The sequence below is a fragment of the Chenopodium quinoa genome, unplaced genomic scaffold (assembly GCF_001683475.1).
Source record: "Chenopodium quinoa cultivar QQ74 unplaced genomic scaffold, ASM168347v1, whole genome shotgun sequence".
Lineage (NCBI taxonomy): Eukaryota > Viridiplantae > Streptophyta > Magnoliopsida > Caryophyllales > Amaranthaceae > Chenopodium > Chenopodium quinoa.
In genome coordinates this window covers 1,858,464-1,870,718 of record NW_018744128.1, presented here as the reverse complement: position 1 = coordinate 1,870,718, position 12,255 = coordinate 1,858,464, and the positions used below count along the sequence as shown (strand labels likewise).

The 12,255-nt window shown below is 32.1% G+C and overlaps 1 long non-coding RNA gene across 1 annotated transcript; it reads right to left on the bottom strand.

The window, feature by feature from the left end:
* Positions 1 to 764: 764 nt before the first annotated feature.
* LOC110692796 lies at positions 765 to 4,944 on the bottom strand. The gene is made up of 3 exons (XR_002505532.1): positions 3,945 to 4,944; positions 1,821 to 1,913; positions 765 to 1,163 (listed from the first exon to the last, which is right to left on the bottom strand). It is a non-coding gene; the product is annotated as an uncharacterized LOC110692796 (long non-coding RNA).
* Positions 4,945 to 12,255: the final 7,311 nt, after the last annotated feature.

Sequence of the window (12,255 nt, the reverse complement as noted above, 5' to 3'; positions counted from 1 at the left end):
AATCCTTTTTCATTTGAGCATATTAAACACAGGACACTTCTCCTGTGAATGTTATGTTTGTTGTGTTGGTTTGGTGTATTACCCTCTATTTGAAGGTGTTGATGATGTGATTGGGATTTCTGTTGTTGTTGGCTGTGTTGATTATCACCTTAGTTGGTTGTGTTGGCTCTTACCTTAGTTGGTTGTGTTCACTAGTACATAATTAACCATAAGTAACACCCAAAAAATGTTACAGAAAGTGATAAAAGTGTTATTATAGACAATGGGTAACACTTTAGTGGGTGATACATCTGCCCATGTTACCTAAAGTCTTATGTAACACTTTGGGTAATGTATGGTAACACTTTTAAAAGTGTTACTATATACCCTATTATGTATCACTTTTTTATATTATTAGTATCATTTTTAAAGTGTTACTTTTTATTTCTTATGTAACACTTGATTATCTTTAGTAACATTTATCAATCATACAGTAACACTCTATTCGACATTAAGTATCACTTTAGAGAACTAATGTAACACCTTATTGATTGTTAGATAACATTTTCAATCATCTTTTGACATATAGTATCACTATATTTCTACATTATGTATCACTTTTTGCAAATTAATGTAACACTTTTTTAATTAATTGGTAACACTTTATTATTATTATTATTATTATTATTATTATTATTATTATTATTATTATTATTATTATTATTATTATTATTATTATTCACTAGTAGAAAAGGTGTATTGGGGTTGCCCATAACAGAGGTTAGTAGAAAAAAAAAATTTACTTCTTTTTCACTAAAACTGATAAAAACCATTGAATATATATATATATACATATAAACTTGGATAATTTTATTAATAAATGCTTGTAATATTACAATTTCATCAATGAAAAAAAAAAAATCCCCCAATCACAATGCTTGAGGCTAGGTAGCAGTAAAGCACAACATAAGCAACAACAGTGTTGAATCATAATCATTCACAGCCTTCTCCTCCCTATGTTGCCTCCGTTTTTGCGAGTACTAGATGTTGGGATGGGAGTCACATTATTTCATCTGGAATGCGGACATTAGTGCATCAATACAAGGTTCGTCAAAGAACATGGAGATGCTAAACACACTTATATAGAAAGATCAATTATTCACTACAACCTCAATTCCGAAAACCTACAATCATCCACAGTATAAGATTTCATTAGTTCACTATAATCTCAGTTATAGTTCAGAAGACAGTTAAATATCTTGACCAAATTCAAATCATTTACCCACTAAAAGAGATGAGACAATATACAATTAGATTCCAACACATCAACAAATGTGATGGAACATCGTTCAATATTATTCAGAGTTTCATACTATAAAGTCCGGCGTAATAAGACTAAGAGAATTGATTTGAGTATTGATTCATGGAATTACTGAAACAAAATCAGAACATATGAAAATTTTCACCTTTGCATACAATATGGTGGACATGTAAGTTCCACAGTCAGACGATTTACTAATATGTTTAGAACTTCAAATTGAATAAAATGAAGAGGCCACTCACAAAATATGAGAATACAAAAGAGAACACTATATAGAAAAATCATATGTAAACTAAAAAGTAAGAGGAAAAGAGCACCGAGCAAAGTGATGCAACAAAATTGCCCGGCACGCTCCAATATTCACAGGTCACAACAAACTCTCTCAAGGAACTTGATAGTTGACAGTATAAAAACTTCCTTTTGTCTTCCGTTATAAATTAGTAGTACACAATTATACCTCATTTCTAATCTTGTAAAAGGAAATTCATTATATAAGAATACTATTTTAATTGAAGGTTACCTGAAATAAAGCAGTTGGCCCAAGCAGATTGCAGGGTAGATCCAACACCAAGGCTCCATAGTTCTGACCTAATAATGTCAATGATGGCATTCCCTAAAGAAATAAAGCAGATAAACGCTTAAAAAGATACTCCTTCCGTGTTTTTTTATGTGTTACACTTTGACCGGCACATAGTTTTAGACAATTTAATTGACTTAAATATAATAAGAGGTAAGTGGGGTACTTGATATCTGACTTGCAAATGTTAGAAATAAATATTCTTTGCATTAACTATTTCACTTGTGAAATTTACAAGTGGTGGGCTTGTGGTTCACATTTTGTTAATCGCACTATATAATCAACTTGTCATGCTCTTGTTATTAGTTTTCTATATTTTTAATCTTTTTTTTTCTTTAATAGTTTAGGGGTGAGGTGGCATACAATTAGACATCTCCAAAATAACATAGGGATCTAAATTGGATGTGGTTGTCATTTTCTGTGCTTTGTATTTGTAAAATGTTAATTGGCCTTTTTCTGTTAATGCTTAACCAGCTAAGAAAGGTGAAAAATTCATAGATCTATATTCTATAGGAAAAATTGTCAAAAAAATACAATGAGCGAACCGCTAAAAACAAGTTAAACTTTTAATTATTTCTAAATAATACAAAATTTAAGGGATATATGATTTAAACAAGTTATTTTACCTACAACTTATTTAACCGGTTATTTTTTTTATTTATCTTATAAAGTTTTTTAATAGTTTTTAAAAAATAATACAATGTCACGTGTTCCATATAACCTATTCATGAGGTAAATAATCGGTTTTAACTTGTTTAAAACGGATAACCCTCAAAGTTTGTATTATTAAAAAATAATTAAAAGTTTGACTTGTTTTTGGTGGATTGCTCAAAGTTAGTATTATTTTTGATAACTTTTCCTATTCTATAAAGGAAAAGGATGTTTAATTTAGTAGCATATTGAGCTACTATACATCAAAACTACAGATGAGAATAAACTTAAAAAGCAATGATGCACACTTGCCGACTTAGGCTACTCTCTGCAACTACATACTTGTTTTGTGTCTGCTGTGATGAATCGTTAAAAAAAATTATAATTTTTTATATCTGAATTCCAAAGTTCCATGAGTATTGCTTTTTTATTTTGACTATTGGTATATTTGGATGATAATGATCTAAATTAAAATAGCTCATGAAACTATTTGTTATTGATCATTGTGTAGAAGATCATGAAACTATCTTAACAAATAAAATTCAAATGTCATATAAACTAACTATGACATTCTAGATTAGACTACTGAAAGTAAATAAACCAGACGCACAGTAGTACTTAATAACCAAAATTTTGCACTAACTAGTTATACTTAGCTTAGCTTATTTTAAAACTAAACAATTAAACATTCAGTCAAGCTAAGAGTTGACCCTTCAAACATTACATTAATATAACATTTCTTTTTCAAATTTCTGATTTTTTTTCAATATCCATAATGTGTTGAAATATTAATACTAATACTAATAATAATAAAGTCATTTTGATCTCAATAGTGATATATTTTGATAAATTTGTTAAGGGTTAAGTATGTGAATCTCCTTGATGAAATCACGAAAACAGACAATTAAAAAAAACAAATGTACATAAAAGAAGTGCAGGAAGAGAGGAAGTAAATTTCAGGTACAAAACCATGAAAAAGCCGCCCAACGATTATAAAACCATGGACATTAAACATCAAATTCCAATATAGGAGAAGGCACAACAACTATTTGCAAGTTAGAAGTCCAATTTTCGAAATATATATTAATGACTTGGTTAGATTTTGTAAAATTAATCATAAGGGGTTATATTGGATTTTGGAATAAGTAAAGTAAAATCAAATTATATACTCTGTATAAAACCACTAAAAGCGATTAATTCAATTAGATCAAGCCCAAGATACTTAATGATCCAACAAGAAATATACTTATATTGCACATATAGTTGAAGCAAAACCCATGAAAGCAATAAATTCAACATTTAATGGCAGTTAAAATTTCTTATTACACCAAGTTTAGAGTCACAGGAAGTTTAAACTTAAAGTTTATAAGCAACATGTAATGCTCAAAACAATGATTCTTATGAAAAATTGCTAACCTTTATAGTCAATCAACTCGATAGTCCTCAATTCAGTTAATACATTAGCTTCTCACACATCCAAAGCCCTAAACACGGCATTGCCTTCAATTTCTGCATCTCTTTCACACATAGTTACTTGGATTCTAGACAATTTTATGAAGAATCAATTCAGAAAAGAAAATAGTTAAATTAAAATTGGTCAGATTAGTTAAAAAAGATGAAATTACAAGGTAAATCAAAGAAGCAGTAATGGAAAAGAAGAAAAAACAGAAAATCCACTCATCTAAATATATACTTCATCCAATTCAGATGCATGCAAAATTAAGTATGATAATAGTGAAATTAAACTTGTTAATAGGAAAATTCACTATGAAAATAGTGAAATGAAACATGATAATAGGAAAATTCAATATCAAATTAAAACCCTGAATTTAGTCAGCTCAAATACTTGTTGATAATGGAAGGGAGAGGGAACTGACCTAATCATAACCCTAAATTTAAGGTGGAAGCCGTCGAGGATGGAGGCCAGGAGGTGGCAAACGTTGTCTCTTCAACTTGGATCACGGGCAATTGTGACAGTTTCGAGTTGGAGCACGGGTTGCAATGGAGGGAGGCTGCGGCGGTGGATGGGGACTACAGTGGAGCACCGGGAACGAGAAGGGGGTAGCGGTAGTAGTGGTGGAAGCCGAGAAGGGGGTAGCGATGGAAGCCGAGCAAGGAAAATGAAGTGTAAAAGATAGTGAAAGCTTGAGGGATGGAGAAGTAAGAGGGAAGAAGAAATTTGTGACTTGTGACTTCTGACTTGTGAGGCTGTAATTGTGAGGATCGATTGTTTTAATAAAAATATTTGTAAAAAAAACAAGAAAAAAAAGTGTTATAACCAAGTGCTACCTAATATCTAAGTGTTACCATAAAGTGTTACATAATATTAAAGTGGTACAAATAATGTTACCTAATACAGCAGTGTTACAAAAGTGTTACGTAAAAATTAAACAATGATGAAATTTTTAAAGTGTTACCAATGGGTGTTACTTAAGCTCAATTTTGTAGTAGTGGTTGGCTCTTAGGTTAGTTGGTTGTGTTGGTTATTCCCTTAGTTGGATGTGTTGGCTATCTTGGTTGAAACTTTACTTAGTTGTGTTATATGTGTTGATTATAGTGGGTATTGTTGTTGTTGCCTGATATGTGTATGTATGTGTATTGGCATATGAGTCCCCAAATAGGCCCCTTAGATGGAATGAGTCCCAAAATATGTAATGCATCACTAACACTTAGTTCTCCAAACACTAGTACAAAACTAACTTCAAGTAACACCCAAAAAGTGTTTTATAAAGTGATAAAAATGTTATTATAGACAATAGGTAACACTTTATTGGGTGATACTTCCGCCCATGTTACCTTAGGTCTTATGTAACACTTTGAGTAACGTATGGTAACACTTTCAAAAGTGTTACTCTAAACATTCTTATGTAACACTTTTTATATTATTAGTATCATTTTTAAAGTGTTACTTTTTATTTCTTATGTAACACTTACTTATCTTCAGTAACATATTTAAATCATATAGTATCACTTTATCTAACATTATGTATCACTTTTATGAACTAATATAACACTTAGTTAATTATTAGGTAACATTTTTCGTTCATCTTTTAACATATAGTAATACTTTATTCGACATTATGTATCACTTTTACAAACTAATGTAACACCTTATCAGTTGATAGGTAACATAAATTTATTATTATTATTATTTTTACTATTACTATTACTATTACTATTACTATTACTATTACTATTACTATTACTATTACTATTACTATTACTATTACTATTACTATTACTATTACTATTACTATTACTATTACTATTACTATTACTATTACTATTACTATTACTATTACTATTACTATTACTATTACTATTACTATTACTATTACTATTACTATTACTATTACTATTACTATTACTATTACTATTACTATTACTATTACTATTACTATTACTATTACTATTACTATTATTATTTATTATTATTATTATTATTATTGTTGTTATTGTTATTGTTATTATTATTATTATTATTATATAAAAATAATATTAATATGTACAACAATTATGGATGAGAAATTAACAAATATGATATACAACAATTTGGATTAAAATAATCCACAAACGCCAATTTTAATGTTTGACCAAACAATATAATAATCAAACACAAAGAAAATCAACTTTGATCTCTAGCTTGAAAAGTGACAAAATAAGAAAAACTTCTAAATTTCAAAAAACATTCAGCAATAGCAGTAAATAACATTAATAACAACAGATAGCAGCAACTAGCTAGCAAAACGGGCAGCAACGGTAACGGAAGCTACAACAACATTATGTAGCAGCAACTAGTGGTAGCAGACAACAATGGCAGCAGCGAGCTATAATAGACAACAATGGCAGCAAATAAACAGTAGTAGCAGCAAAAAAAACAACAACAAAACAGCAATAGCAGCATCAATACAGCAGTAGCAGCAACAAAATAGCGGTAGCAGCTACAAAACAATGGTAACAACAAGTTCTTCTTGTAGCATCATCACTTGCTCTCCCAATTCTTCATCTTGATCTATTTGATCCTATGTGTGAAAGCATCATATATCAAATAACTAGAACAAAAATGGAATAATGCATAATAAGTCAGTGCTTTTTTAAAAAGAATATATTAACTATTACCTCATTTTGCTCTTGTTCATTAGACTTTTAGAGTGTACATTGGAAAAATCTGATTATAATACCCCATATAAGGTTTTGAAATTTTTCCTCTATTTTCTAAGATTCCAACACTTTTATCCCAACAGATTAGGAAGGAAGAGAAAGCCTTTAATCAGAGACACGTCGAGTGAAAGAACATGTAAGGGCCCTATTGTTTTGCAATTAGATTAGAATTTGGCAGCATACATAAAATCTCAAAAGCCATGATACAATACAACTCAAAACAAAACAAAATGAAACACATATATGGACAATCAACTATACATACCTGGCTATCATAAATGTAAAATAAGTTGTGGGCAATGAAGATTCAATAAGAGTATTGAGCCAGATAAGAAGGATAACAGATCACCAAACCTTGAGAACGTTGTTCCTATGTTGCTTGTCATTCAAGCCCTTTTTCCACACTAGATGACAACAAATTAAAGGTTTCACCTGGGACAATTGAAAGGAAATTTTTTTGCTAGCCAGATACAACTAGTCTTCTCCTTGTTGAAACAAACATGAAGTAGTGACGAATTTATAAGCACAATGTTCAAGGAGTGATATCACAAGTTCTAATAGCACTTCAGCTTCTAACCTAAGAAGATTGGAAGCAGCTACCTGGCTTTAACAACTTAAGATGTTACCAACTTGACAAGAGCCATAGCAAGTAAACAGTTTGATGTTATAAACGAGGACCTTTGATTGCCAGTGTATGGCATATATAATTTAAATAGAAAGAGACATTAAATCAAAATAAGCTAATAGGTATTTTCCGTCATTAGTGCAAATCTTATGTGAAATTACCTGTACAAAATTTTGATTATTCTTTATATTATAATTCACCGGTTCCATATAATTGGTCTAATCTTTAGCATTTGGTCTCTCACTAACTCACATTTAGACAATCAATATTAAAAGTCTTTATTGCTTACATGGAATAATACATTATATTGAAATTTTACAAGGTAACCTTGATGTTAAGCGAAGTGGTAAAAGTGACCTTGAGTTTTTACAAATAAGCTTAGGTTATGGATTTCTTTAAATGATGACAGATAAATAACACAGTAAGTAATCCTCTTCCGTATTCTTGGTCTTCTTAAAGCTAAATAAATAGGTTATATACTTGCATTCATCACTCCCTTCAACTAAACCTTTCAACCACCCTCTCCCCCCCTCCACATTTCCCCTCCCCCAACATTATAAATTCTGCAAAGTGCAAACCTTGTACTAGAGTTTGTGAGGGAATTAAAATGCGTGTGTCGAGACATAAGAGAGAATATAACAAAAGATAGCAGCAATAGCAAGCAGAAACATCACGACTTGCAACAACTTAATAATTGAACTTCCTTAACCTTCTAAATAATCACAGCCAGAAATCCTTGGCTAGTCACCAACTTTGCTGTAGAACTACATTACAAGCATTCCACATTTCCACCTCTCTTTGTGAAGAAAGATGAACAAGAAAGATACACCAATGTAGTGATATTTAGATAAATCACATGTATTGCTAGCACTAACTTAATGCATATTTAAATTACTCATTCAAACTTTAGTCATTGCATAACGCGTATAAGTTATAAGTACCACTTTACAGAAAAGTAAGACAATAATGCTAAAATGCTAGTCCATGTAGGCATGAGAAAGAGATTTAGAGATACAAATAGTATTAAAACTAAGTTTTCATAATTAAAGCCTGGAAAATGTGGCAACCAATGGTCTGATGCAATATTCACATGTTTCTTACAAAAGTACTCCGTAACTACTAGTAAAAGAGAAGTGTCGGGATAATGAAAACTAAACCCAATTCCATAATTAGAGCTTAAAAAAAGGAAAACCTTGCTAGGAGTGGTCAGTGTTGGTTTTGGCAGTAGCAGGAATAGCAACAGTAGTATGAATATTAAACACCATTCCTCCGATTATAACTGGTATTGCCCTGAATTTTTGCACATCTTTCACTCACAATTACTTGGATTCTCGACAAGCTTATGAAGAATCACTTCAAAAAAGAAAATATTTTAAATTAAATTAGATAGATTAGTCAACAAAGATCAATTTACAAGGTTAATCAAATCCGCAATAATGAAAATATTAAAATTAAAGTTAAAGTAGAAAAAACAAAAATCCCAAACTCATCTAAATACTTCCACCAATTCTAATGCATGCAAATTAAAATTTAGTATAAAAATAATGAAATTAAACTTGTTAATAGGCAAATTCAACATCAAAATTAGAAATTATCAAAAAGATCAGAAAGAGGGAATTGAAATCCTAACTTTAGGGAGGCCAGAAGGTAGCAATAGATGCCTTTGGAGGTGGTAATCGCTGGCACGAGTTGTTGTGTACGTCTTCAAGTTGGAGCTGCAACGGAGGGAGGCTACGGTGGACGGGAGCTACAGTGGAGCACCAGGAGCGAGAAGGGGGTAGCGGTGGACTGTGAAAGCAGATTAGATGGATGGAGAAATACGAGTGAGGAAGAAATTTGTGAGTTTACGACTAAGGGACTAAGGGTCGATTTTAAGAATTTATACTTTGTACTTCCTCTGTTCTTTTTTACTTGACCTATTTCTTTTGTCACGCTTTCCAATGTAAAACTTTAACGGTTAATAACTTTAATTCTCCATAATTAAAAAATATAAAAGTTATATATTATGATAGTACTTATTGAGATGAATTTAAAATGATCCAACATATATATGTTTTTCCTTGCATATTATTCACAAAACACGGTCAAAGGAGGGGTGGTGAATAGTGTAAAAGTCAAAGCGGGTCAAGTAAAAAAGAACGGAGGAAGTATATTTTAAGAAATAAAAACAAGAATTTTTTTTTAAATAAAGTGTTTTTCTTCAAAAAAAAAATTTAATAAATTAAATTAATGTTACAATAAAGTTCTACCTAATATCAAAGTGTTACTATAAAGTGTTACATAATATTGAAGTGCTACGAAAATTGTTACCTAATACCAAAATGTTACAAAAGTGTTACCTATAAATTAAACAATCATAAATTTTTTACATTGTTACCAATGGGTGTTACTTAAGTCCAACTTTGTACTAGTGAAATGATGAAGGGACTCAACTGATAGCTCATTGTTCAGTGTGGAGGCTCTAGTGACTTCTTTTGAGGTTGTTGTTGAGGTGCCCATTGTCAAGATTGCTTTGAGTGAAAAAACACCCTATCTGATGGAATTCTTTTGCATTTTCATTTAATCAAAAACATGTGAAGCTTACAAAAGTTAGGACAGTAATCCTTTGAGTCCTAATGCATGACTTCCTAGAAATGAGGACTAAGTATTTACCAAAATATACATAACCAATACTTAAACTAAAACAAAAAAAAAAAGTTTAGGCTTGCATGGTTATGTGTGGCAGTCTATGAGTCCCAAAAGAATATTCACTGTCCCTTGCTTACTTAGTCTGCATCTACCTCCATGTTGGCATCTTGTTGTTGGTTGCTTGTTGTTGGCACTTCAATTGTGTTCGGATACTGCACCACTGTGTTCAAAAGCTCTCTGTCTACTTGTAACAAGTTTGGTAATTACCCTAGACTGTCCAAATGTCTCTTTTTCATGTGTGGTGGAACAAAGTTGTTGTTTCCCTTCCTTTCTAGTATTTCAAGCATGATAGACTGTAGGGTAATCCATGTATACTTACTCACTGTTGGATCAAATTCCTCCCAAGCTTCTTTCACCCTTTCTAGTAATTCATCAAGATTTTTTGGGAAAGACTTATACTGAATGGATTGTATAACCCTAAATAGACCTAAATACAAGACATTTAAGTCTGGACTTTGTGCTGGTTGGTAGACAAACTCAACGTTGAACCCATATGCTTGACATGCTTCTGTAAATTCTGTATCCTTAGGGACTTGGTGTGGCCTAACATTATCCCATTGTATTAGGATATCCTTTGGTAAATGGGGGGGGGGCAGTTCTCATGTATAACTGGAATGACATGGTTGAGTAGCATGTCCGTTATAGCATCCTTGTTCACAGACTGGACAACCTTAGTTTCCAATGTTCCCTTGGCGCTGTTCTTGCTTGTATTCTTTGCTATGTCATACTTGACAAAAGGAAACAACCCAAACTTCCCATCATGCAAAAGATTCTTGTTTTCATCATAGAGTGGCTTCCCAACCATGCCCATGCACATAGCCTTCAATTAAAACCTCCTAGACTGTTGAGCTCTATATGGGCTGTCTTCATTTGGTAGCAGATAAAATGTTCTTGTTTCTCGGTTCAAGTAGAACCACTTTTCATCAATATGAATTGTGTGCTTCATATCTCTAAAATTTGGGTTCCCAACAGATAGAACAGGGTGAACATAGCTTAAAACCCACTTAAGTCTTGCAATTTTGTGATTGTCTGTGAATGTTGGGTGATTAGTTGATGTGTGTGTTCTAAGTCTGCCTTTTTTCTTTAATCTGTGTATCACTGAGGAAGATACATGAAGGGAAGCAGCATAACTTCTTTCAGTGGTCCTCTTATACAGAGGAACAGACACTAACCACTCATCAGAATATTCTTTAGGTTTAGGGCCTGTCTGACCTAATTTTTTTGTTCTGACATCAATAGCAGTCCCCCCCCCCCAAATGTTTTTTAATTACCTGGAACCATCTAGTTGTTGTTCATCTGTGAACATTGTATTTTTTGGCCATTTTGGATAAAAATCCAAATGGTAATGAGTCCCCTTCCATGTTCACTAAAATTTCATCAACTAGTTGTCTCTTTTCTTCCAAAGTTAGTTCTATGTTTGCCCTTCTGCCATGTCCTTCTTCAATTGGATTCCCCTCTGTCTCTGTCTGTGTGTCATCAACATCTGCATCATACCCACCATCTGCATGTTCACCATTATGTTGCTCAGTTTCCATTTCCGATTCATCATGGACTGAATCATGAAGTCCCATGTTGTAGTAGTCCCATTGCTGCTGTTCATCTTCATACAGTTGATGCATGCCAAAAAAATCAGATTCAAATAATTCCATGAGTCCCCTTTTTTTTTTTTTTTTTTTGCAGAGCAAGTGAAGGTGATGAAGTGGCGGCTGTGGGTTTTTTTTTGCGGTCTTCAATGGAGCCTAATTCAGTAAATATGGATGCTGCTGGAACTAACTCAACACTTAGAATTAGGATTATTAACAACTAATGTTAGTGAAAATGTAATTTACTAGGGCTGCATGTATTTTGTGAACTTAAGTACTGTTGGTTTCCGTGGAAAACAATTCGAATTTATCACCCCCTCCCAAATTAACCCATCTGAAATGAAGTGAAAAAAAGATAGGTTTATTTGGAGGGGTGACCTCTTTATAAAGAGGTCATTTTTATTGACTTAAATGGAAAAATTTGAATTTGAGTGAATTTTTAAATTTTCGTGGAAAAATTAGGAGGGAAAAACAATTTTCCCAAAACAAGTGGGAAACTTGTTGTAAAGTCAGAAATAAAGGGGGGGTAAAACCTACTAAAAAGATTCCCCCCACATGTAACCAAAAAGTAAATAAGGGATCACTTGCTTTCCCTCCATTTTATCTCTCCTAATACTATACCCACCCCTTAATTAACCACACTTCAATCTTTTGCCTCGGCCTCCGCAAA